Source organism: Triticum aestivum, chromosome 2D (genome assembly GCF_018294505.1).
Source record: "Triticum aestivum cultivar Chinese Spring chromosome 2D, IWGSC CS RefSeq v2.1, whole genome shotgun sequence".
Lineage (NCBI taxonomy): Eukaryota > Viridiplantae > Streptophyta > Magnoliopsida > Poales > Poaceae > Triticum > Triticum aestivum.
Genome location: NC_057799.1, coordinates 119,614,045 through 119,619,451, shown reverse-complemented (window position 1 = coordinate 119,619,451; position 5,407 = coordinate 119,614,045).

Below are 5,407 nucleotides of genomic sequence, written 5' to 3'. Positions count from 1 at the left end.
ATGAGCCAATGACACTTCCGAGTCATGTGATTGGACGGCTTCGCGCCGCTGTGGAACTTGCAGGGGGCATCAAGGGTTTGCTCGTAGGAGAAAGCCGGCTGCCAAGCCGGCCTGCCGCCCTTCTGCTTCTTGGGCATGGGCCGCTCTTCAGGTTGTTCGTCTTCGACTGTGGCTACTTGCCGACTGGTGGAAGGCGGCATAGGGGCCTTGAGCTTGTTGTCATTCTAGTAAGGGCGTCGACTGGAGTCGCCAGCCGGCGTCTTGGGAGCCGGAGCGAGCACCTTTCCAGAGGCATCCACTCAAAGCTCGGTCTTCATTGAAGAGTCGGTCGTGGCGTACTTGTCTGCTATGATCAGCAGATCGTCGAGGGTAGTCGGCTCGTCGCAGAGGAGCCGGTGCTTGAGGAGGGTGCCCTCTCGGCACCCGGCGGTGAAGTACTCTATGGCTTGAACCTCGAGCACACCTTCGCAGGAGTTGCGGAGCTCGGCCCAACGCGTGAGGTAATCGCGAGTTGATTCGCTGGGCCCTTGGACGCACAAGGAGAGCTGGCGGGGCTTGGGAGGCCGCTTGTATGTGCTGGTGAAATTGCGGATGAAGACTTCCGTGAAGTCTAGCCAGCTGTTGATGCTGTAGGGCTTGAGGTTGTTTAACCAAGTGCGTGCCGTGCCTTGAAACATGAGCGGGACGTACTTCACGGCAACGCGCCTGTTGCCGTTCGCTATGCGGACTGCGGTGGAGTAATCGATCAACCAGTCTTCCGGCTTCACAGAGCCGTTGTATTTTGGTGTGTCTCTTGGGAGTGAGAACCCTTTGGGGAAGGGCTCGTCGTGGATGCGGGGGCCAAAGCAAGGCGGGCCGACATCATCTTCTTCTTCTAGCGCCAGGGATCGCGCTAGGCGGTCGATCCGGTGGCGGGCGTCATTCTCGCCGACTCCTTCGCGGTGGCCTAGTCGGCCACCGAGAGTCGGATGCGTAACAGGCGGCGGGGTGGGATATCTCTCCCCATGAGGTGGGGGAGGAGGCGGATCGCCTCGTCGTTCCACAGCTCGGGGGTGGCCTTCTGCGTCGCGCTCGATGGTGAGCCGAGTCCGACTGCGGCTAGCAGCCGGCTCCTTGTCTTTTCTCGCGCGGGCGCCGTCTGCAGTCGGCGTCCGGGATGTCGCGCCGTGCTCTCGGCGTGGGGGAGGACTTTCAGCACGGGCGCTGGCTTCATGCCGCTCTGCGGCCGCGTCGATCAGCTGCTGGATGCGCCTAGTCATGTAGGGAAGCTCGTCGGCCCCCAGCTCGTTCAGCTCGTCTACGACTGCCTGGGCGGCACGCAGGTTCTCGAGTGGCGTGGCGTAGACTGGGAGATCTGCTCCCAACATGCTGGCGATAGCCGCGCCGCGCTTCTTGAGGATGCTGGCTCGGCTCGGCCTGCCAGGAGGCGGCGTACCAAAGGCGGCGCGGTCGACTTCGCGCTGGTGAGCCTCAGTGAGGCGTCTCATGGATGCTATCTTCTGGCCCTCCGCGATGAGGGCGAGTCGGTGTGCCTCCAGTGTCTCGGCGTCGGCGTCGGCCGGGATGGGGGCAGACAAGTCGTGTAGCGCCGCTTGTAGGGCGTCGTGGGCGTTTTCGCCTGAGGCGGCACCGTGGCTGATGACCAGCACCTTAGTGACAGCGCTGCTGCCACTGTCGGCTCGAGGAAGAGAGTCGTCAATGATCACCATGTTGGTGGGGAAGGCGTCAAGCGATTCCGTGTCGAAGTCGACAAGCATCGGGTCGGTGGAGCCGACCGACTCCAAGTCCACAGCAAGCTCGCTGGAGACGTGAAGCTGGTCGAGGAGGCTGACGAGGCGGCTCTCGGGGCAGTCTGTGCCCGCGTCGGACGCAGGCTCGTCGGAGATGCGAGCCTCGCCAAGAAGATCGGTGAGGCAGCTCGCCGCGCAGGCGTCGTCGACGCCTTGCAGCGCGTCGGGGCAAGCGCCATCGGGCGTGCCGGGCTGCCTACGCTCGCTGGGAAGGAAAAGGGTTCCCGTCCAGAACAGGTCTCCGGACGACGGTGCACCTGGCCCCACGGTGGGCGCCAAATGTCGGGTGGTAGGTGCGACATATGCCAACGGATGGCTTATCATTGTGGGAGCCAGTAAGACATCGCGGGTGCCTAGAAACGGGATAAGACGAAGACATGCACGCCGGCGAATCTTACCCAGGTTCGGGGCTCTCCGTGGAGATAACACCCCTAATCCTGCTCTGCGGGGTCTCCGCATGATCACTAGATCAACACAAGTGGCTACAAGTGGCTCCTTGAGCTGTTTGGCTAGAGGAAGAAGAAGGGCAAGACTAGCTCTCCTCTTCTCTCTATGTGGTTGTAACGCCCACGATGCGGCTAGATCTCTCACGTGTCGAGGCATGACTTAGAGGCATAACCGCATTGTAGGTTTTGTCGCAAGAAGGGTCATCTTCACACAATCCCATGTAATGAACAAGAATGGGATAAAGAGGGTTGGCTTACAATCGCCATTTCACACAATACTTAAATAAATCATACATCATTTGAAATACACACATAGACCGACTACGGTCAAATCCAATTGAAAAGAAGATAACCCCAAATGCTAGATCCCCGATCGTCCCAACTGGGCTCCACCACTGATCATCAGGAAACGAAACATAGTAACGACCAAGGTTCTCATCAAACTCCCACTTGAGCTCGGTTGCGTCACCTGCATAGGTATCGTCGGCACCTGCAACTGTTTTGGAAGTATCTGTGAGTCACGAGGACTCAGGAATCTCACACCCACGAGATCAAGACTATTTAAGCTTATGGGTAGGAGAGGGTAGTGAGGTGGAGCTGCGGGGAGCCCCGCATGGCGCGCTCTGGTTGGCCAGAGCGGCGGCGCTGGCGGCGGCTAGCCATTGGGGGCTTGCCAAGTGGCGAGAGGAGGCTGGGGGCGCCGGATTTGGAGGGGGAAGGCGGCGGCGCGGCCCCCGAGGTGGGAGGAGGCGGCTGCAGGTTGGGTGGCGCGGAAAAAGAGGAGGTGGGGTGGTTGCCCAAAATGGAGAGTGGGTGCCCATTTATAGCAGGTAGACTACGTTAGGGGGGTTTTGGGGCTTTCGGAACCCTCCGATCGCGATCCGATGGCTCTGGTCGGAGGGGGGTTAGGTGGGCTGTGAGAGATAGGCTTGGGCTGAGATGAGAGGGAAGGAGTGCAGCCCGGCAACTGTTTCCGGAGACCAAAAACGTCCGACGATAGACCGGCTATATTGCCGCTATAATTATACGTTGGGGCATCAAACGGACTCCGAATGCGATGAAACTTGGCAGGCGACCTACCTACAACAGAACAACACTGCACGCCAACTTTCATCCCATTCCGAGAACATTTTTCTCCCGCTCACGAAACAAGGTCTGAGAGGGCGACGGGCGTGTGTGGAAATGTTGGATCGCGAAACGGACAACGCGGAAAAGGACCGGATGCAAGTTTTGAAAAACGGGCAGATGAAATGCAGATGACGACATGGCAAAATGCAACACGCAAGCAAATGACATGGCAACAACGACGAATAACTGGAAGACACCTGGCGCATCGAATCTGGGGCGTTACAACTATCCTTCACTAACAAGAGATCTCGTACCGAGATCTTAGGAACGAGACGGAAGAGAAAGAGGATGAGGTGAAACAAGAAACGCAAGAGAGAAGATGAACAACATAATGCCTCCGGAAGAATTGAAAGAGTTGAACGAAAATGAACGGAGAAGAAGATGACAACTTCTACCACGAATGAATTTGAAAGCATCCTTGGAAGGAAGTATTGAATGGAGTTGTTGGAAATTCAACAACAAAAGAATAAGCTTGTTGTGGACTTATGGATAACATCTCAGAATTTACGAGGTGATAACCGACCACAAACGGAAAATGGTTGAAAAAGCTGAGAAGGGCAAAGAAATGCAGAACTCCACTTTCGAAAGAATACGGAGAATTAATTGCACTTTAAGAAGCAAGAAGGAGAGATACTTGAACTCCTCCAACAAGAATCTTGATGAACTCTTGAAGAATGAATTAAATCATGAAGAACCACCGTGAAGAACTCCGGTGACAAAAAGATGATGAGATAGAATAAAGGATGAAAGAATAAGATTAAAGCTTGCGGTGATTTAGATGGAGGTTCCAACAAAATCGGCGAGAAGCTTGGAGCTCCGAAAAGGAAAAGATGAAAACACTTTGAACCAAGAATGTGATAAGATGAACAATCTCCGAAAAGAAGAGATAAAACCACTTGAAGAAAGAAGAATAAGGATTACGTTATGCTTATCCTCCACCAATTAAATTGATGAGAAACAATGGATTTGCATATTACTTATTCTCGTTGGAAAGATTAAGGGGGGATATAGCGCAAAACTTGAGAAAGTCTTCGTGAACCACCGGTAGGGCTGGAAAGAACGAATGAATTGATATGATAACAACAGAACGAATCTTGAACGAGCCACCGTAGGAATTGAAACGAATGACGAAAAGAGAATGAATCACCGGAAGGAATTAGAAAAGCACGAAGATACTTGAGGGAATCTAGAGACGAGAGAACGAAGAGATCGCAAACTGATTAAAGAGCAAAGCACCGGAAGAATATGGAGACGAACGAAAAGGCATGAATATAAAATAATCAGAGAACGGATTTGAAAACTTAGACTGGAGAAATATTCTGAAATGGAGGCCTCCGGATAATTGAGACGGAAAAAAATTCCTGAAATACTCCGGATGGGTGAAAATAATTGCACGACTTGTAACAATTTGATAGGATAACCATCGAGCTAGCACCACGAATTTCCGGGAGAACGGACAAGATTTAGGGAAAACTCTACTTCGGTCTTCAAATGTTGAGAATGACAACGAGAAACAATACCAAAATTGATGAGATACTCTGGGAGAATGAAAAGAGGAAAAGGTTGACCCAATCATGAAAGAATTTGAAAGCGATATTGGAGAAGCATCTGACTGATGAAATTCATACTTACGTCAAATTTCAAAAGAACTAGAGAATACCTCCGGGAAAATCAGAAGAGTCGGGTAAGATCCTGTAAAAGACCTGTGGGTTAGGGCCTACTAAAAAGAAACACCGTTGGAAAGGATTGTTGAGAGAGAAATGATGCACCGGAACAACTGAAAGACTTGAATGAGGTGACAACCTCGAAATGATTGAATGCAAACACGAATCTTCTGAGATGTCTTCATCACTCCGGAACGATTAAATGGCGAGAGGCGAACAAGAAAGGGGAAACACTTGAGGAATAGGATCAACCCAAGAACTTGAATTTGATCCATCGGAAAGAAAAACGAGACGAACAATGATTAACAAGACGAGAATTCACCGGTTGGGACAATTGAGGAAAGACTGAAGATACTCCACACAAATGAAATTTATGCTC